Source organism: Pteropus alecto, unplaced genomic scaffold (genome assembly GCF_000325575.1).
Source record: "Pteropus alecto unplaced genomic scaffold, ASM32557v1 scaffold222, whole genome shotgun sequence".
Classification (NCBI taxonomy): Eukaryota; Metazoa; Chordata; class Mammalia; order Chiroptera; family Pteropodidae; genus Pteropus; species Pteropus alecto.
In genome coordinates this window covers 684,499-706,272 of record NW_006433716.1, presented here as the reverse complement: position 1 = coordinate 706,272, position 21,774 = coordinate 684,499, and positions in this window count along the sequence as shown.

The window sequence follows — 21,774 nt, the reverse complement described above, 5'->3', positions numbered from 1 at the left end:
TTCTCTTTTATTTTATCTATAAAAAGTTTCAACATGCAGTTTTTTAAAAACATACAACTTTGATAATATAAAAATATATTTGGAATAAATTTTGAGTAACTTTAACAAAAGATGTGTAAAGCACTTCCTAGAGAACACTATAAAAATCATTAAAAAAATTAAAAAAACAGGTATATCATTTTCATCGATTTAAACACTCAACATCATAAAGATATTAAATCTCCTAGAATTTACCTATAAATTCAGAGCAACTTTAATAAAATGCCACTTTTTTAAAAAACTTTAAAAGTCAATAGTGAAATTCATATGAAAAAGCAAAGAAAAACTGCCTAAGAGGAACTCTCAAAGATATCAAAGCTAATATAAAGCTATAGAATTAAGATAGTGTGGGATTGACACATGTCTACACAAACCGATCAATGGAAAAGAACAGTCCAGAAACAGACCCACACATATTGATGAGTGTGCATTTTGCAGAGAGAAATGTAGATTAGCAGGGAAGTAATGGACTTTTCAGAGATGCTGAGACAGTTGGATATCCATAGTTAAAAAACCATACCTCAACCTCACTACGTGCTCAAAAATCAGTATCAGTTGGACTTAAATATAAAAGGCAAGGTAAACTTTTAGAAGAAAATGCAGGAGAATATTTTTAAGACTATGGTGTTAGAAAGAAAAATAGATTTTTTTTTTAAAAAAAAAGGTGTAAACCATGAAAGAAAAATTGAGAATCTTGACCATTTTAAATTAAAAATATCTATTCTCCAAAAAATATCATTTTAAAAACTTCTAAAAAAGAAGTCAACAAGCCACAACTGGAAGAAGATATTTGCAATACAAAAGGTAACTAACATTTGCAATACAAAAGGTAACTAACAAAAGGTTAGTATTCAGAATATATAAGGAATTAAACAAAGAGATTAGAACAAACAAAAACTTTTAAAAATATCACATTAAAGGAAACAAAAATGGTCAATAGATATATGTTTAAATGCCTTTGTCTCATATAATTGAGGAATAACAAGTTAAAATTACTATGAAATGTTATTTAGCACTCCTAAGACTGGGAAAACAGCCTGCCAAATCAAGGATTGACATGAGTCTGGGAGGAAGGAAACATTTATATGCCACTGTTTAAAATGTCATTTGGTAAGTATTACCCTAGCAACTAATTAGGTATTATCTAGATGATGAAAGATGAAGGATGAACATATTCTGTGCTGTTGCAATTCCTTTCCTGAGAAGGTACCCCAGAAAAACCCTTGCACATGAACTCCAAGGGCCATGAATAAGAATATACATTGCAGCTCTGTTGGAAAGAACAAAACAGTGAAAACAACCTAAATGGCCACCAACTCATATGAATAGATAGTGGCATAGTCCACACTGTAAAAATTGTCACATGGAGGAAGCTTAAGAACATGCTGTTGAGCAAAAATAAAATTAGTAAAGTATACCTCCTATATTCAATTTGCTTAACATTAAAAAATGTAAAACTAAACAATAGATTTTAAAGTTACAAGTAAATAATTTTAAACTATTTATTAAAAGCAAGAAGATAAAATTTGAAAGGGGGGGTCCCCCATGAGTAAAGATGGCATGGGAGCAATAAGTGGCAGAAGACATTCAGTAAACTTCTGAAGTGATGTTAACATTCTTTTTCTTAAACTATCTAATTGTATAGAGGTACTCATGTCATTTTTTATATCTCATATACATTTTTAAATATTCTTTTTACCAACATGTTTTTCAAATGACTTTAAAAAGAAACACGACTTGCCCCTCAAAACCATCACTCTCCAAATCTTCCAGTTTTGTTAACACATTCATCATTAACCATAACAGTGAAAAATGTAAAATGTTTTTTAGTTTTATTAGAGTTCTGTGAAGGCGTGGTAGTAATAACCATGTTAGCGGAGAAGCAAACATTCGAGACCCTGGGAACAGATTCACGCTTTATAAGAATGGGTGCACCCTTTATAAGAATGAGTGCACACATTTCATGTGTCACAATAGGATACAGAAAACAACAAAGTTTCTCATGACTATTTTAGCAGATCAGCCACAGTAAAGGTGTAACCAACAAGAAGCTTAGCTCTCTTTCAGGTGTTTATTAAAAATAGCACCAATTCTCATTTTTTAAGTGCAGTATAAAGATAAGCTACAGAATCATTAACAAGCTCCTGTGGCATAAAGGTCCAGACTCACAGGCAGAGATCTGAAAGTCAAGCGGGAAAGACAATACATTCACCACCCCCAACCCGCCCCCCCCACCCCACCTACTCTCATCCAGTGATGTTTTCTCCATAACCAGGCACTGTTAAGGGGAGGAAAATGCCCTTCAGTGGCCACGTCTGCGGCCAGGTGCAGTCAAAATTCCAGTTGCACCCTGCATGCTGGGGAGTCAGTGTCACAGGGTTGCCTGACTCCAGACACCTGAAACATTCCAGATGACCCTCTGTATTTTTCAGTCTTCAATCTCTCCTTTGCTTATCTGACCAATATCAAAAAAAAGACATCTCAATGCAGAGCTGCATTTTTTGTTTGCTTAACATGCCTATCCCTTGTGCCACATTTCCTTGAAATTTCACACGGGCACCTCTGCAGGGTCGTGGTTGTTGACAGTGAGGCAGATTCCCCAACATTCCATTTAGACCTGGGTAAATATCCGCAGTCAGAATTGGTTAGTGAGGAATCACAAGTGGCTCCTACAGCACTAACGTCAGAGAGAGTCCAGAAATGACTGTGTCCTTGCTTGCATACAACTTCTTCCTGTTGTGTTTTCAGAGGTGTCCACCTAACTGAGGATTAGAGGAATAATTCCAGCTCCTTCCCTCTGAAGTGTGGTGGACACAACTTTGAGTCCTGCTACATCATCACTTCCCACAGGGTGACACTTGTGGATATGACATTTAACGTATAAGCTGTAGTCGAGTTATTTGAGATTCTCAAGGAAACTGTTTCCCTATTACATACTACACTTAATAGTTCTGCAGCTGGGAGGAGAGAGGTGGCACATCTTTTTCTTCCCAGGAAGGCCAGATGTGCTCACCAAACCTTACAGTTTCAGAGCTGCGACCACCAAAGGAGGCCCCTCTCTCTAATTCACACAGATGTGCCTTAAAACAGCCAGGGAGCTCCTCGTGTCAATCGGTGTGATGTGGTGAAAAAAGCAATGGCTTGGGAGTCTGAAACCTTCAACTAAATCCCACAGAGCCACTAATGTCACCTGACCTTGGGAAACTTAACAGTATCTTTGAACTTTAGTGTCCTCATCTTTAAAGTGGGGATAATAATGCAAGGCTTGCAAGATTGATGTGAGGACTAAGTTAAACAACATGTAAGTACTAAATGTGAGAAAATTTCCTTTCTCTCTTCTTCTTGCAATCTTTGTGTGTTTGTATTATAGTAATGAACATAGTATAGCGAGTTGACCATTGATGATTTTTTTATGTACCTACCTCTTTTAATTCCATGAAGTGCATGGTAAAATGGAGACAGATATGTACTGAGGGTTTAACTAGGATGTCACCAAAGCCTGGGTCATTGAATTACAAGTTCCAATTACTTCAGGATGGGATTACTAAAGTCATTATACCTTGGCTCAAAAAGACAGAACAGAAGCAACTTTACTATAATCATAGCAGGAGCCTACCCTCCAATAAAGCCACTCCTCATTCCCCAGAGATTTGCAATTTAGAAGTTTTGAAGCCTCTGTTGAGGGAAGATGAAACCAAACATGCTGCATTCTCCACCAAGACCTCAGCCTTGTAAAGAAAAAGAAAAAATAATGCAACCATGGAGGTTACCTTCAGCACATGACAATGATCATTGTTAGAGTGGCAGGGAATAGAAAACTTGTTTCCAGCTATTTTTATATATTCAAAAAGCATTTATCGAGCATCTATTATATTTTTAATACAGTGCTAGACTTTCAGGATACAGCACTGAATACCAAAAGACAAAATGTTTGTTCTCGTAGACCTTATATTCTAGTGAGAATGATAAACAATAAACGAAGTGACAAGTATATATCAAAAGGTAATAAATTCTAGTAATAAAAATGAAGCAAAAAAAGAGCAATATAAGAAAATAGATCTTCAGTAGAGGAAAACGTGTGCTGACATAGATAAGGAGATCTCATAGATAAATTCACATTATTTCCAAAACAAAAGTACTGCTTTGTTTTCTTTTAGAGAAAAAGAACAACAAAAACAAAAAGCAAGCTCAGAAACTGAGACCCTGCCTTTACGTTCACAATTCCCATCTCTCATTACACTTTTCCCTTGTGAAATCTACTAGCACACAGCACCGAGGTTCCCAGAATGAGACTTAACTTCCCAGCCTTTCCTTTATCTGAATTTTCCCACTGAGCCTATAATTCCCAGCCTATGATATAACTAATATAAGAGCACAACTCTCTTTTGAATGTGAAAATCTTTGGGGACATTACAAAGTTTCTGTCATATTCAATTTATCAAGAACACATTTGACATATTTTTAAGCACACCTTAAAACTTAAAATCAGTAGCAATGCATAAATAGTACTACAAGCAAGTCATAAAAATCAATAGAAAAAGGATTTAGGCACTTTAATTTGTTTTCCTCCCCATAAGGATAGCTTTTATTGTGCAGGACTCTACATTAAGTTTTTTGAGTATTGAGTTGGATATACCCCAGAGACTACAGACTCAACCCCTTTATTGTATAAGTGAGGATCTGAGGTCCGGAAAGTTTAATAATAATAGCTGTTCATATTAATGGAGGCCTATGTACCTGGAAATATGCCAAGTGTTTATTCTCTGTATTAGTAAAGGTTCTTCATGGAAATACAATGAATAGGGTGTGTGTGTGTGTGTGTGTGTGTGTGTGTGCGCGCGCACGTGTGTGTGTGTTTACAGAGAGAGAAAGACCATCAAAAAGAGAGAAGGTGTGTGCGCGCGCGCGCGCGCGCGCACGTGTGTGTGTGTGTACAGAGAGAGAAAGACCATCAAAAAGAGAGAAAAGAGAAGAGGTTTTAAGGAATTGACTCTTAAGGAACTGGAATCTATAGAGCAGGCTGGCAAGTTGGAACTTCAGTTACTGCAGTCTGGAAACCATTGCCATCTTGAAACAGAATTGCTTTTTCTTGTGGAAATCTTGGTCTTTGCTCTTAAAATCATCACCTGATTGGATGAGGCCCACTCACATTATTGAGGGCAATCTGCTTTACTCGAAATCTACACATCCGAAAAGTACCTTCCCAGCAACACCTAGTCGTTCGACAAAACAACTGGGCACCATAAGCGTAATCAAACTGACACATAAAATAAGCCATTATATTTTCTTTATTTTATTTAGCCCTATCAATTTCTTCATGAAATTTGCATTATTATTCCCCACATTTTACAAAGGAGAAAACCGAGGATTCCGAGATCTCAGGAGACTCATCTAGGTACCTCCACTAGCAAGCATTCACATAAAGAGAGCCTTACACAGAGCCCACATTTACAACCATCTTCTGTCTTGGTTATCATAGAGGTAGATCCAGAATTCATGTTTTCTGATTCCTGTGTCCATGAGACAATACTGTGAAATCTCATCTGATAAAGACCACCAAGGACACTTCTTATTAACTTGCTGCAGCAAGGAGACCGACCACACATGAATTGTAACCGTGGAGCATCTCACCAGCCAAAGGGAAAGGTAGGGCTATTACAGAAACTGGGGAAATGATGGAAGGTAAGTAAAAAGGATGCAATTGTTTTGATAGTATCAAAGCCAAGCAAGACTATGTATAAATGATTAATATGAGGCCTGGGTTCAATATTGGACTCAGGGTTCTAGTTTCTTGGATATGACAAGTTTACATAAATGTAGAGAGCTGTGTCTGAAAAACCCTTTTGGAAGCTCTGCATCTGGGTTAGAAATCAGACTTCAAAATCAAATTTCTCTGTTTTAAAGTAACTCATATCTTCCAGGCAAAAATTAAATATTTCATTCTTATGGTTAATGTATTATCATTATGCTTTTTTTAATTAACAAAAGCAGTTTTCACAGGTCCACAGTCCTAGGTGCTATGTAGACAAAGTTGAATAAGACATTCTGGAATCTTTATGGGGAAGAATGATACAACCACCAAGTGATCACGATGCAGTGTCATGAGTGCAGGGGCAGAGGGAGAGATAAGCAAGTCAGCCTCAAAAACCAAAAACATTATAGGAAAGATGGCTTGAATTAGAATAAATGAATCAGAAGAATGAGTAGTTCTTCAGATGAGAAAACAAGAAAGACAGCTTTATGTCCAAATAACTACAAGGTGGCATATGTAAATGAATGGAGAACTGAATAAAGTTTGCTTGGAACTCAACTAATTCTGCCTGAGGAGTCAGGGAAGACTGACTCCTTCCAAATATATTAAACTCTTTGAGGCTCCCAGGCCATTGCAGATTCTGTTTCCTCTTCTGAAAAGTTCTCTCTACCCTCATTCCAGACAGTACCCTTGCTGGCCTAGTGACCATAATTTACCCTTCCAGTTTGAGCTGAACTATGTCCTCTGGGTAGCCTTATTCTTTTCAAAAATAATAGCAAAATAATAATAATAATAATAATAATAAATATTTACTGAGTATTTTCTATATGCCAAGCATTGTGCCAACCACTCTACCCACATCATCTCATTTAATTATCACAAGAACCCCATGAAATAAATGCTAGTTCCACATTTTATGCAGGCTATTCAAGATTAATTAAGCAATTTGTCCAAGTTCATTCAGCTCAAAAGTGGTACAACTGAGATTTGAACTCTGTGAGTCTGATATTTACATCTTCACCTACTATCTTAACCACGACGCTTTCCTACAACTTTTCAGGCTCATGAAAGCATAATTGACCATACCCTCCTTTGTGCCAAGTCTATCTTAATGCAGCTGTGTTATAGCTCTATTAATCATTTTTTCACATGTCTCACTCCTCCACAACACTGTGAGGTCTTGAGAGCAGATATTTACCTGATACCTATCTCCAGTGCCTAGAACTACTACCACCACACACTAGAAAATCAGTAAGTGTTTATGAATGTATTAATAAATGGATTAGTGGAGGATATTTGTAGAGGATCCACTATTTGAAACTCCACATAGGTCACTGTCAGGTACATTGTCTGAGAATGAACTATGAAGGTTCATGTTATACCCAGGCAACAAGGGTATGTGTCAACTGGCACCCATGGTGGCTAGGAGGGAATTGGGCAAAAAAGTGGACATGCTTCAATATAAAGTCTACAGCACCACTCTGCTGGAGAGGGATGATCCTGGCATCACTTGCTTATTCTACCAAACCCACTCTGCCCCCTCATCCCTGGCTAGGAGATATCCAGGGCTGTCAGAAAAGGACCTGCCCTTTTCCTAATATGTCTCCCCAACAAAGAGAAAGAGAGAGGGGTGGGAAGAGAGAGAGAAAAAGAGGGCACTTATGTCCACACTGGAATATCCTGGCATTACTAGTTGTCTACAGTCAGTTGCCCTCCCAAAATCTAATCCTCACTCACATGTCTGTATTTTTAACCCAGGTCCTTCCACCCAGGCATTCCAAATCCCTGTAAAGAAATGGAAGCAGGTAAAAACAAACAGAAAAAAAAAAATGCTTATTGCTCCTGCAGTGCTCTCTTCAGAGACATTTCTGTTCTGGGTTATGGGTGCTCTGTCTTTCTGCTGGTATTTTCCTGCTTTAATTTAGAGCTCAGGGTTCTGATTGGATTAATGGCCAGGGTACTTTGGAAGAGCTCTTGCTCAGCAATATGTGTCTGCCACTCGCAGGGACATTGTCCCCATATAGCATGTCCTCTCCTGAGCTATCTATTCCTTCACATTTTATACTCTGCACTAAAATTGGTCTTTAGTTCCCACACATCATTTTGCAGTACCTGTTGCATTAATAACTAGAAAACTCAGTTCAGCCCAGGGCCAGACATTCACCGAACATTGTTCTCATGCAGTAAATAATCAGGTAGCAAGGAGTTATCTTTGCAGATTTCACTTTCCTGATATTAACTCCCAAATAGAGAGAATGTCTGTGAAAATATACTTTATCTGTACATAACAATAGAATGGCATTGCTTCATTGAAACAATTATACTGCACCTATCGTATAACACAAAAAGAGAAAAAGTATATTTAACAAACCTAGCAGAACATGGCAATCTGTTTGAAAGATGGCATGGAATTCTGCCTTGTCTTTCAATGACAAGACATTTTATAAGGACAAGAAGAAAAGTCTCTTCAAGTCCCAATTTGTTTTACTCTAGATAGTGTCAGGCACTATCTAGAATAGCTTTGAAATCAGATGCATCTGAGTTTAAATCCTGGCTCTGCCATTTAGCAGTAGTGTGAATCTTGAGCAAATGACTTCACCTCTCTGAGTTCAGTTTCTTCATCTGTGAAATAAAATTATTACTGACTAACTTATAGTATTGCGAAGGAATGATGAAGATAAGACACACAAAGTACATAGTAGCATTCCTGGCACAAGGAAGGTGTTCAGTAAATGGCAACTCTTTTACAAAGGAGATCGCATGTAGGAAAGACCCCAGTTACTCTGTTTATCAGTTACTCTTCCTGCTATTCTGCTTTCCACCCCCCAACCTTTTTCCCTCTCAACAACCCTGTAGCATGAACAGCTGGTTTAGCAGTGGAAACATTACCCCCTTCCTTCTACTGACATACCAAAATATCAACTCAAATGCAAATTTTACCACAAATGAAGTTTTGCTTATCTTAGAATACACCCAGGCTTAGATTTGCTAACAATCTCTGGCCACTGAGGCAGTCAAAAGATACCACAGGTGTATTGCAACCCTTAAAAGGAGACTTTTAATACACCTTCTCCCTTCATTTTTCCAGTTCAAAATCCTGATTAAATTTCACCTCCATGCATAATCCTTGAGTTTGGGTAATTTTTCATTTCTCTTTAAATTGCCACCTACCACACAATCCAGCCTTTATTTTTACTATCCAATGCCATATTTTTACTTCTTACATATAATTAGGACAGATTAAAAGTTATTAAACTTGTGAGTTTTCTCAACACTGTGCCACTAATGAGAACTTTGACTTGGACTCCTTCGAACTCTTCCTTGTTCTCTCTCTCCAAGAAGCAGATCAGCTGTTAAGTCTTTTAGGATGAACAATCAGAAAGAAAGAGGAGAGATAAGGAGACATTCAAGAAAAATGTAGAGAGACCTTTTGAGTGGCTGGAGGAGATTTTCAGGGGTGTTGAAGAAATGGAAGTGGGATCAGTTATTATATGAAGGGAGCAAAATGAAGGGAATTTTAAGGAGTATTTCTAGAGTGTCTGGGTGTACTAGACAGTATTCAAGAAATATAAGGAGACAACTTGAGTTATTTTTAAATTCATGTTGATGGCAAAAATTTTGTTCTTTAGAGCTCAGCTTTGTACTCAAATTGAACTATATGGGTTATGGCATTACAAGTCTTATTTCCCCAACTTGATTACCAGATTCACAAATGCAGGGATTTATCTTTATTTTATTGTATTCTCTAAGAACTAAGCTTTATGCAGCATATGGTTCAAACTCTTAAAAACACTTCGTTCTCTGAACTTGATTCACTTTGATATTGACCATTAAAACCAAACAGGACCTCAACTACAGTTTGTGCTAGTCAATTTTATATTTCTTTCTCAAATAGATGACAGATGTATTCTTAAATACAGTTGAGGAGATTAAAAGGTGCTACTTCAAATGAATCTTAGCCTCATAGTCCAGGAGTGTGTCTCTATGCCTTCAGAGAACTTGCAGATCTGGCTAAATCACTGTCAGTGAACTTGAGGAACCCCACTGTAGAAAATTGCTCCTGGAAAATTGGATACAGGCAAGTGTCATTTGGATTTATAAAAAGAGAAAGAATGTGTATTTGTGAACTACAGAGCACTGAGCTTAACATCGATCTGGGGCAAGATTCTAGAACAATTTTTTTAAACAATGCCTTTTGAGCAGTTAGAAAAGGGAGTGGTAAACTCAGCATGAGCCCACTAAGAATAGTCCTGTCAGACTAACCTTATTTCCTACTGGCAAGAGTTACTACACTGGGAGATCAGAGAAATAGAGTAGAAATAGCATATCTAGATTTTAGAAAAGCTTTTGACAGGTTCTCTCATGATATCCTTGAGGGTGAGATATGGGGAAAGCAAACTGAATGATATTACAATTGCACAGACTCATAGCCAATGGAATATTAGTACCGAAAGGAATTAATGAGTCATAAATTCAACAAAATGCTTTAATTCCATTAACAATTTTTTTCCAACCTCTATGCTAACGACTATGTTAAGGGCTAGTGCTTCAATTGTATAGATAGAAAATTGAGGAAACCAGACTTGGCAGCAGCAACCTTCAAATGATCCATTTGTGTAATTTGATTTTCAAAAGTGTCAGTGTGAACCTGAATTTATATCAGACAAGTCAAGTGTCTAAAATGATGGAGGCAACACTTCCGCTCTCCTCTATGCAGACTGTGTTCACTTCAAGATCCATACACTAACTGGCACTCTGGATCATAGCTTGAAAAGAAAAAAAAAAAATGAATAAAATTACATTGAGAAGACAGAATAAAATGTTGAAAGGAGAGAACCTGCAGCTACCTCGATGACTTCCAAGAAGTAGAAGTGGAACAGAATGGAATTCCACATGGGCTACTTGAAAGAGGCTAGGTTTTCTATAAATGAAGTTGCTTAAGTGTAGACTGGAACATAAATATGGAATGCGTGGTTAGAAACCCTAACTGGTAATCTTAAGTTTCTTTCTTTATCATGGATTCACCCAAAGCAAGGATCTGACAACCTCCATTGGTTATCTATCCCATGATTTCACTGTAAGCTACTATATTTTTTTTCAATTTATTTTACATCAGGAACTATATCGAACATATTTTTCAAAATACAGAGAAAGCTAGAACCACCACTCGTATACTCACTACCCAAGTTTATCTTATCGAACATTTTGCCATTTGGACTTCAAATTATTTTTTAAGAAATAAATCATTATAAATATAGTTGTGTTTTCTTCTTCCCCATCCAGAGATAGCTTATCTTAAAGATAGTGTGTGTATGTACTCTGCCCACATGTTTTATTTATATGCCATGTGAGTATACCCATAAATAATTTGGAATATTATGAGGAAACAAATTTGAAGGAGCCCAGTTTACTGGAGGAGGTAGAAAACCTTCACAAAAGGTATAATGCCTAGTGTTGAATGATGAGTATGAATTATCCGGGCTTTCTAGGGGAGGGGGTGGGGCATACCAGATAGAGGAAACAACAGCCTCTATCTCACAGAAGCAGGAAAAGTTCAAAAAAACTACAAATGAGTTTCTATGACTTTAGAAAAGAGGTAAGTTGGGACTGTGAGAAGATGAATATTGAGAAATCAACAAAGATCCAATTGTGAAAGGCTTTATCCCAGAGAAGGCCACTTCAGCATTTTTATTATGGGAATAATATGACTTATATGCATTTTAGAGAGATAAATCTGGTAGTGATGTTGTTGGAATGGAGTAGGGGGTATAAAGACAGAAAACTGGGAGTCAAGTTAGCGATTATATAGAAGTCCAAGAAAGAGATGATGGAAATTTAAAATAAATAAGGATTAGGAAGACAGATTAAGAATATATTTAATATTGTGTATACAAGGGCATATTTTTAATAATGACGAGAGATATTTTAATAACTTAGAGACCCACTAGATTTGTAATTCTATTTCAGTGAGTGATTTGTAACATGATGTATCTAAATTATTATGATAATATGTTGGAATATTAACAACATTATTAAGTAAAATATAAAATAATATAGCATAATGTTTATGAAAATTATGAAAAACTCTCACATTACCATTGTACAATAAACAACTTTTGAGTTTTGTTTTTTAATATACTTATTTAATTTTCAAAGAATTCTTTATAAAGCAATTTACTAGTAGTTCTATATAAAAATAAGTATTTATTCTTATAAAAAATTATACCAAGTTTTACTTATAATGTAGAATTATAATTAAAAACATCACCTAATTAGTCCAGCTCTTATTGTTTAGTTGATTTCCTTTTCTCCCATTTGCCTTCATTCCCGTGGAGAAAAGGATATGGGGTAAGATGATAATAAATTCTACTCTTATTCCATAAGGATAAGAATGGAAAATTGGCTGCTCCATCTGCTCCCAGAAATAGTTCAGAAGAGTGCTCCAAAATATTGGGCACTAGGCACAGATGTTCTCACATTCACAAACCAAATGAAATTTCTAAAAACACTCATTTGATTAATTTGGTCAATCCAATCTATTTAGTTTTCAAAAGAAACGGGCTGTTATTGCTGTTGTTGTTAATGATATTGTTTTGCACTGTGTAACTCTACAGTAATTAGTTATTTGCCTTTTACCTTTAAACCATTTAAATGTGTGCTGGCTAGACAAAGGATAAGTAAGCAACATTTGTTAAAAATGGAAGCTATTTTGGGGGGGTGCAGTTTAGAGATAAATAGAACAATGAGAGATCTTAGATGACTTAATTATCAAGAGGTATCAATTATGTAACTGAGCCTGCTGGTAAATAAAGCATCTTTTCTTTACAAAGTTGTTGCTTCTTCTGACACAGTGGTTATTAACTTGTGCATGTATCAGAATCACCTAGAAGGCTTGTCACAAAACAGACAGAAGACCCACTCCTAGAAGTTTTCATTTAGTAAGTATGGAATAGGCCCTGAGAATTTGCATTTCTAATAAGTTCCCAGGTGATGATGCTGCTGCGGACCAGAGACCACACTTGGAGAACACACTGCTCTAGGGAGACCTCTCTGACTCCCAAGACTGGGTGCTTTGGTCTTCTATGAGCCTCCCTTCTCCTCTGTGTTGACTCCTCTCCTAGGATCATCATTCTGAAGTATGATGGCTGATTAACCTATCTAGCTCCTCTATCAAACTGTGTAACAAGCACATGTCTAATTTAGTACTGCATCCTCCAGCACATGGCACAGAGCCTAGCTAGTGAAGACTAGTGGATGGTTAATAATTATGTTGGATGATACTTGATTAATCACTAAATAAGTGAAAATGTAAGTCTGAGGAAGAAACAGAATGTGTGTGTGTGTGTGTGTGTGTGTGTGATTTAAAGTACTCAGAACAGTGTATTCAAGGAAGAAAAGAACATTAAAGAGGAAAGATGTGTCCAACCAAAGAAAAAAAAATAAGAAATTAGAATCTGAAATTCACTTTAGCTACTAAAGTATATAATGGGAATAAAATATTTTAGAAAGATCACAGTAATAAAAATGTACAAATGGTTTCATCTTTGTCAGATATATTCTTTGGCCTATGGACGCTTTTTAATACTCCATCCTGTGTAGCTGGTAAAACTGAGAATCACCTCAATTTACTTGCAGTATAACCAAGGGCACACCAAAGATTACAGAGGTCACCCACATTCTAAACAGAAAAAGGGAATTATAAGAAGAAAAAAAAGTGAAAAAGACCTAGCGGTTCATTCAGTCCTAGTCTCTGGAGTAGTGGAAGATTAAATAAAGTAACATAGAAAAAAATTATGGAAATATACTCAAGAAAACTTAAGACTCTCTGATCCTCTAATAATTTTTAGTGCCTTCTGAAGTTCAAAGGTTTATTGTCAACTCATTGCTTAAACCCCTAGTCATCAAAAGAAAAATATTTCCTATAATCTGCATTAGAAATGGAAAAGAGAAAGGCAATGCAAAAAGTTGATTTTTGCAGCATTAAATGACTTGCTCTTTTCTTGTGTTCATGAATTTCTGGTTTGTAACTCTACTTATCCAAAATATTAAAATGACCTTCAGGCCAACCCCTTTACTTACAACTGAAGGGAGAAGAGAAAATTACTAGAAGTTGACCATTACGGAAATTACTTGCAAGGCATTTTTCTTTGATAGCTGCAGTTTCACTCATATTATCATCTTTTTCTGTTGACAAGTCTCCAAGATTTTAATCTTGGATTGGAAATGTTACCCTATCAGAAAAGGCTTATATTGTCAGGAGCGGTGCTGTCGTGGAATGCAGAATCATGTACGAGAGTGCTTGTTGTATTGAAAAATATACTATTGGTAGGAAAGGCATTTAAATGTTTAGTCAGCTTGCTCATAAATCACTTTCAATGTGCTCAAGTTCTTAGACAACATATTGAAAGCTTTCTTATTTCTTTTATTATAGCAGTGTCATTTGCATTGCTGAACTTGGGGTTATGTTGGCAATTCCAGATAAACCCATGCTTGCAGGGTTTATAACTTCGATTAAATTTCACCCTGGCTTGGAATTCAAAAGCACAATTTTTGTGAGTTATTTTTTTTAACCTAAAGTGTATCTCATATTTTAGAAAATGGTCAGATTGACAATTTGGGTTTACAAAAGGAAACAAGTGGCCTAAAGCACACAAAACTAATGTAGGCATTATGTGACCTGGGCATGTTTATCTAAATTCACAGATCTGCTTGGTTGTTTTTGAAACATATATTTAAGGCATTTTTTAAATTTCTATTAACTTTACTAAAAATTGCTATTGCTCTTTTTTCTTTTCTTTTTCATTCTTTTAGAATTATATGGACAGCTTTTCTATTCCTTCTTAGTCAAAATATTTGAAACTCACTTAAATATTTAACCTTGAGCATACAAACACTCAGTGTTTTCATTTTTGTTGTCTTATACAAAGCTAACACCAGTATCACTGTCTTTTACCTACCACCTGGAGTTCTAGGAATGAAACAAAATATTAATTAGCTAAGATTGAAAAAAAAGGAAGTTAAGTTAGAATACATTAACAGGAGGCCTTTGAATTGAGGATGAAACTAAGTTAGAAATATAAAGGATTTCTGAGAAGCAGAATTTAAAGAAAATTCAGAATAACAAAACAAAAAAAAAATTAAACAAATTTTACTGAGTTTGAAAAATAATTCTTGTCTTCTTTTAGACTGGATAATGGGAGTAGGGAGCCTTAAGGCTAGCTAAGGAGAGATGTTCTTTTAAAACTTTCTAAGAGTTATCCTCCAATTAGCTCTACCTTTGTGAAAATCAGAAGTAACAGACAATACAGACTTACTTGTTTTGAAGAGAAATAGGTTAGCAGCAATAAACCTAAATAGTATTCTATAGCTAAGGGGAGAAATAATTCTTGCACAAAAGGAGATGTCTCTGTACAGAGGAGGAGAAATGTCGTTTCTGAGGACACTCAGCTCCGTGTGTTGGCTCATACACACAAGAAATGTAGCTATCAACAGATTGGCTTAAATTTCTACAATTGAATGCAAGGACGAAGATTTGAAGAGTAGTGAAGACCTGCCAATACCAGGCCATGCATGTGCAGGCCTGTGAAAACCACAAGGCAACCCAGGAATCCCAGTGGACACGAGGATTACTAGAGAGGATTGAGATGTGCCCAGCAACTTTCTCCAGCAGAGAGTACAGATGCTGACATCAGATGTCAGTTGAAGGAGGAGATACCAATCTCCAGTAATAGCTCTACCCCAGAGATTTAAAAAGACTTCTAATGTGATCTGATTTACATTTTGGAAAGAGCACTCCTGGAGGCAGTATGCACCTTTGGAGGCCCAGTGCAGATCTACTGGAAAGAGGGAGATCAGTTAGGAAGCTGTTGTAGAAATTCAAGAGACACAATGAGAGCCTATGTAAGAGTGTTGGAGTAGAAGTGAAAAAAAAGGTATAATTTGAGAGATATATGGGGAAAAGAATTGACAGGAACTGGTGACTGACAAGATGTAGAATGGGAATAAGAGAAAAGAGAAAATTAAGGAAAACTCTAACCCTAAGATATTAAAGAATCAAGGTAAATCAATTAGGGCAAACAGACAAAATAAGGTTGCACAAGTAAAGTATCAATTATCTCATAGCATGAGATGCGTAGACTGGTGAAAAAAAGGTTGCAAGTGTTCATAGAGAAAACATGATACCAAAATGAATACAGGGGCATAACAGTCTCGCTAATACACATAACCAGACTTCTCTTAGATAACTCCGCTCTCTGCACATAGTAGGAAATCGAGTATGGATCAAACAAACAGGCTGTGCCAATATTTGTTAACAAAGGTAGTAGGAAGCAAAATTACAAGGAGGATAAAAGGAATGGGAGGATCTTTAGAGTTCAAGGCTTAATCTGGCTTCTACAATGAGCTATGGTCAAAATGATTGTGCCAAGTGGAAAAAAACAAACACACTGTGCTGCACCTTTACAATGGCAATCTGCTCTCAAGAACCCCTAGAGAAATGATCTGTATGTGAAAAAGATGTTCTATTACTAACATAAGGTGTCGAGTTTCATGTCTGGCTAGACAGTGGTACCCCAAAACAAAGAAGAGAAGACAGGAAGAGAAGCAGGATCGGATGGAGATGAGTTTGGTTTGGAACATCTCTAATTACATAGTGATGTCCATCGGGTGAGTGAAAGTACAGGATTAGAGGTTGAGAGAGTAAGGAGGTCTGAGATCAGAGAAATAACTCTTTTGCTCATATTGAGAATCTCGCAAATCATAAGCATCATTTTGATATATCATATGTTTACAAAAATCTCCATCTCTTTACTGTCTATAAAAAGCCCGACTTCTTCTCCCACCTGGGGGAATAAAAAGAGCAATGAAGAGCAAGGTGACTTGGTCTTCACCGCACTGAAAAGCCAAGGAGAAAGCATTCTGAAAAGGAACAAGGAGCTTATGTTTCCAACAGATTCTCAGACTAGATGCCCTCATGGACTCTGACACTGAAAAAAAAAAGGAATGCTGGACACAATATAGCGTGTCCCAATGAGCTGGCAAAAAAATTAAGAATTTTTCAGGGGCCACAGGTTAAATGAAAGAGAGAATGAAGGTAAGCAGAGCTCTGAGACAGCTCTCACCCCATGGGTGAGATAAATAATAGAAAGGTATTTGTTTTGTATTACTCTTTATATTTTACAGTTATTTTGTAAATATACATTTACATATGTTTGCTCTGCTGGATATTTTCAGTGTGTCACTTCAGCTAACCTCTATATATTTCTCAGCTATGCCCTGCGCCCAGGGGCAGTTAGTCTTTAGGGACTGCCTCAAACCATTGCCTTTCCTATAGCTTCTAATTGAGTATGGCCATGGCAGTAAGTAGAGGATCAAGGGAGGGGAATGAGGTTAGAGTATATAGGCCCCCTAGGTCTTTCTTCACCAGGTAGTCAGGGATTAGCCAAATTCCTTTTCCAAAGGCTACAACCCATATCAGGAGACCTTTTCTTACAGCTATAAAACTTCTAATAAATGCTCCTCCCTGCCCCTTAAGCCCTGGTGTGGTGGAGGACAGTTAATTGTTTGAGCTTCACCATCCTTTGTTGTTTTCTCTTAACCCTGCTCACAGCTTTGTAAAGAGTCTCCCATTTAGTTACCCTACTTGACAGTGCCATCTGTTTCCTTGCAGGCCCCTAACCAATGTAGCTATGCAATATTTTATGGAGAAAATTATCCTTAAAAAGAGCAAGAAGAGTGATTCAAAGAGCACAAACTAGAGATTGTGTAAGTTTGGAGCTAAGAAAAGAAATAGTGTACATGGCAATAAACAGTAACTGGTGACCTTGATAAGTAGGAGAAGTTTTTGCATAACAGTGGGGTCGGAAGCCATGTCTAGAGGAGTGGCTGAGCAGTTAGAAAGTGGAGTTAGTGCAGGTAGATGTTTCTTTCAGAGAGTTTGACAGTGAAAGGTGGATAAAAGATTGACTAATGATTTAAAAAAAAAGGTGTCAGTATGTACACACGCACACACGCACACACACACTTTTCAGTTTAGACTTTGATAGACAGAGAAAGAGATCAAGCCAGAGAAGAGATTACAAATCAAACTGTCAAAAAGAATAACTGGTGGGTGCATGTCTGGAAGAAAGCAGGAAGGGACAGGATGATGGAGAAGCAAGAGCCTTTCTTCTCTGAAAAAAAGTAGAAAAAATAAAAGTAAATATAGAGAGGGACAAGTCTGGAAGGGAGAAGGATGGAAGTTTCAGGCATTTGTTCTCACCCGTTCCCTTTTTGAAGCAGGAGCAACAAGTTTTTCTTCTGAGGCAAGAAGCAGTGAGGCTGTAGGCTTGACAAAACTAGCAAATTTGGGAATAGCTATTGAGGGCATTGGAAGAGGTTGTTTTACTTTTTATAAACTAACTTTTTGGATTTGCTGTAGCCTACCCACCTTTAATTAGGGGGAGTTGGGGACAGCTACTAAAGTGTTCAACACATGTGTTTTCTCAGTTTTCTGGGAGGGGACTTAAATGAATTTCTGTTGGTTTCTATTGTTGTGGAGCTCAAAAAGTAAGCCAGGCTCTTGTAAATCTGACAAGGATTACAAATATTCATCAGGCATCCCAACAAAAGAAATGCAGCAGGAGCACAAAAGCGATGGAACAAATGAGAGATAGCAACAGGAGGGGGAAAAACCTAGCAACCAGCAAATAACATCATACAAATTCATCCCATGCAGTCACTGGTGGTTTAATAGGGAAGCAAAGAAAACTAGGTTTGATGAGGCTTTGTGGCTTAATAAAATGTCTTTGAGGACTGAGGAAACAATGTATACAGAGCGTTTTGTGTTCCTTCATCTTCAAAGGCATGAGATTAAGGGAAGCAACTTTTCTTTCTCATGTACGACAATGTATTTATCACTATTTGCTTATATTCTGAAACTCGAAGAGCACGTCTCCTTCCCGTTGCCCTGCCAACCCTTCTCAAGTACGAGAAGAGTTCAGACACCAATTTGTGTTTGATTTTTGTACTTCCTATTGAAGCTGACCAAAATAGAAAAGCTACCCACTAATGACAGTAAATGTCAACAATGTCAACAACTCTTAGAAATGAGAAACAGGCTATGGAATTCAAGCTATCTAAATGCCAGGGATGTAAGCCTCAAAAGTTGTGGTAAGTAATTTTATAAATAAAAGCTCATTTTTAACATGCCTGTGGTATGTACGCCAAGTGCACCACTTGGAGACTTCGTCACCAAAGTTGGAAAAGGCAGGAGTGAGCTCGAGAACCTTCGGGTCCCCATTCTCCCTGCCTGTCCCTGCCTGACTAGAGGGGCTGGGCTTTTACATTTTGCAAACAGAGTCTTCAGGTAAGATTGTGTTTGAGCAAAGAATTTCACAGCTAAAATTTTTGAAAACGACTGCACTGAAGGAACAAGCAATTTAAAGGAATCCTTTGGCAAATCCTCCCCTAAACCAAAGAACTGTTTTCATTTCTTGGACAAATGTTTATTGAATATCTCCTGTGTATGAGACTCTGTTCTTTGCACTGTGATGTTATAAAGAGGTTAAAGGTAGAGGAGAGAAGGGGAGGGAGAATAAAGAGTGATTAATTGATGGAATTAGAGGGGTGAGGAAAAGGGGACAGTCTTATCTGGAGGAGTAAAGCCTGTCCACTACAATGAAAGAAAGGATACAAATGGTTTGGGGAGTGAGGAAGGTTGAATGGAGAGGTAAAAAGCTCAAAATGTGAGCATTTCCTGTCTAGTGGTTGTTATTTACTTCACAAATAGCTCTGCTGCATTTATTCTACATTCATCATTGATTACTTACCATGTGCCAGAGATTATGCTAAGTGAAGGATATGGAGATGCAGACACCTGGGCTTTCTTCTCGGAAGCTTACAATCTAGCTGAAGTAAATACATGGCTATAATTAGGATAGAACATGTGAAAACCTCTAATAAGTAGAATGGAAAATAGATACTCTGCATATACAGAAAAGACCAACTTTTACATAGTTGACCAGCCAAAATCAAGATGAGGTTTGCTCTAAATTTTGAGGATGATTAGGCTTTCACAGACAGAAGTAAGGCTAGGACATAGGAGAGTTCTGCTTAATGACATGGTGATGATCTTGTGTATATCACATACCACCACAGCCTATGCTTCTTAAAATAAGGCACAACTCTCTGCCAAACATATTATATCATTTATTGGCACAATAGTCTTACAAGCAAGATATTACTGTCACCATTTAACAGATGAAGAAATCATCTCAAGGAAGGAAAGTAACTTATTCAATGGCACATCCATAATAAAGGGTAGAACCAGGACTTGCATTTCGGTCCGTTTGAGTCCAAAGTCTATGTTCTATTCTCAGCACCGGACCGTTTCTCTTCATGGATCCCTCTCCATAATGCTCTTCCTGCCCTTCTTTCCCTGAATCTCTCAGCTCACTTGCACATGATCAGCATCAAAACAGCTTGTTTAAGAATAATTTCACACTGCTATCAGACCTTTATCACTACAGCAAATGTGTACCGAAGGAGCATATATTCTCTTTCAAACTCTAATAGGTTTCCACTTGTCCAAACCAGTGATTACCAATTCTCCAACTGAAAAGGTCATGCTGGAGCCAAATTCCCACCAGGCTGTGATGTAGCTCTGAGCACCCAATGCCTAACACAGAGGAAGACTCTAGCTAATGCTAATTGAGATGAAATTAATAAAAAGTGGAATATTCCCTTTGCTTTGAATGAATGCTCTGATGAAATTAAGTGTAGAAAGGTGTCCTGCCCAGCCAACTCCCTGTATCTTAATAATGTGATTCCACAGTACTAATAACTGATGGTGTTTGTATGTTTCTCTATAAATTGACCTGTTTGTGTTTTAAGCTCCAACTCAAGACCCACCTTTTCCATTTCCATTTAATTGGTATTTATTTCATTCTAATGACCACCTGTGAAATAAAATGCATTACCCTCATTTTTCAACTGAAGAAACAGAGGCTGAGATATTTTTATGATTTCTATCAATTCACTCAGCTAATAAATGTTGGAGACTAGATTTTACCTGAGGATGTTTGATTCTAAGACTGCAAAGAAAGTTTATAAAGAAATCTTAGAAGAAATCTATTTCAAGAGAAACTAACTGACCACTTCTTTTAAGAAAAGGGTACACATCTGTAAGACTGGCAGAGAAAGCCACTTTGCTCTTGGCTTTGCCCATGGAATATAAAGAGATTTGGTCACAAAGACAATCTCTGCAAATAAAGTTGGAAGATCTAGGACACCTGATAAAATAAAATACCAAGATTTAATTTTCTACCAATACATCATTAATCTTTTAAATGGATTATATAAGAACTTTATTACACATAACTCTAGTCCTGAAACCTCAGATTTACAGAAGCTAAAATTTCCATAAAATATAAAATGTGAATAATTTAGATTACATCCTACTGTACAATAAATATAAATCCCAGACAGGAAGAGATCTATAACCTCATGACATTCGCAGAGCAGCTTTCCCTGGCAAAAACTTTGCTGACTCAAGCAATTCAGCCAGAATTCTAACAAAGCAAATGGTAGTTCTCTTTGGCTAAAATGTCTTTCTTACCAAAACAGTTTTTAGAGTAAGGCTATCGAGTCAGTCTGTCTGGTTTTAAATTCTGCAGCTGCCACTTGAAATCTGTGTGACCTTGGACAATTTAAGAAGCCTCTCTGTGTCTGTTTCTTCCTCTATAAATTGGGCTAGAATTGCTAATAGGCTCAAATGAAAATAATGTATATAAATTAATTCGCTTATTTCTAGGTATGTAGCAAGCACCTTATAAATATTAGTTTTCATCATCATATGTTAAATACATATTAGCGTATCTTCATATTGCCCAAAACCTAGGCCAAATTCTTTATCTGTCCTTTCATTCTACTGGGCTAGTGGCAGGTGAGGTTCTATTTAAAGCTATGGCCTCCACAAAGATTATCCTTAGAATCAGAGGCAGGAA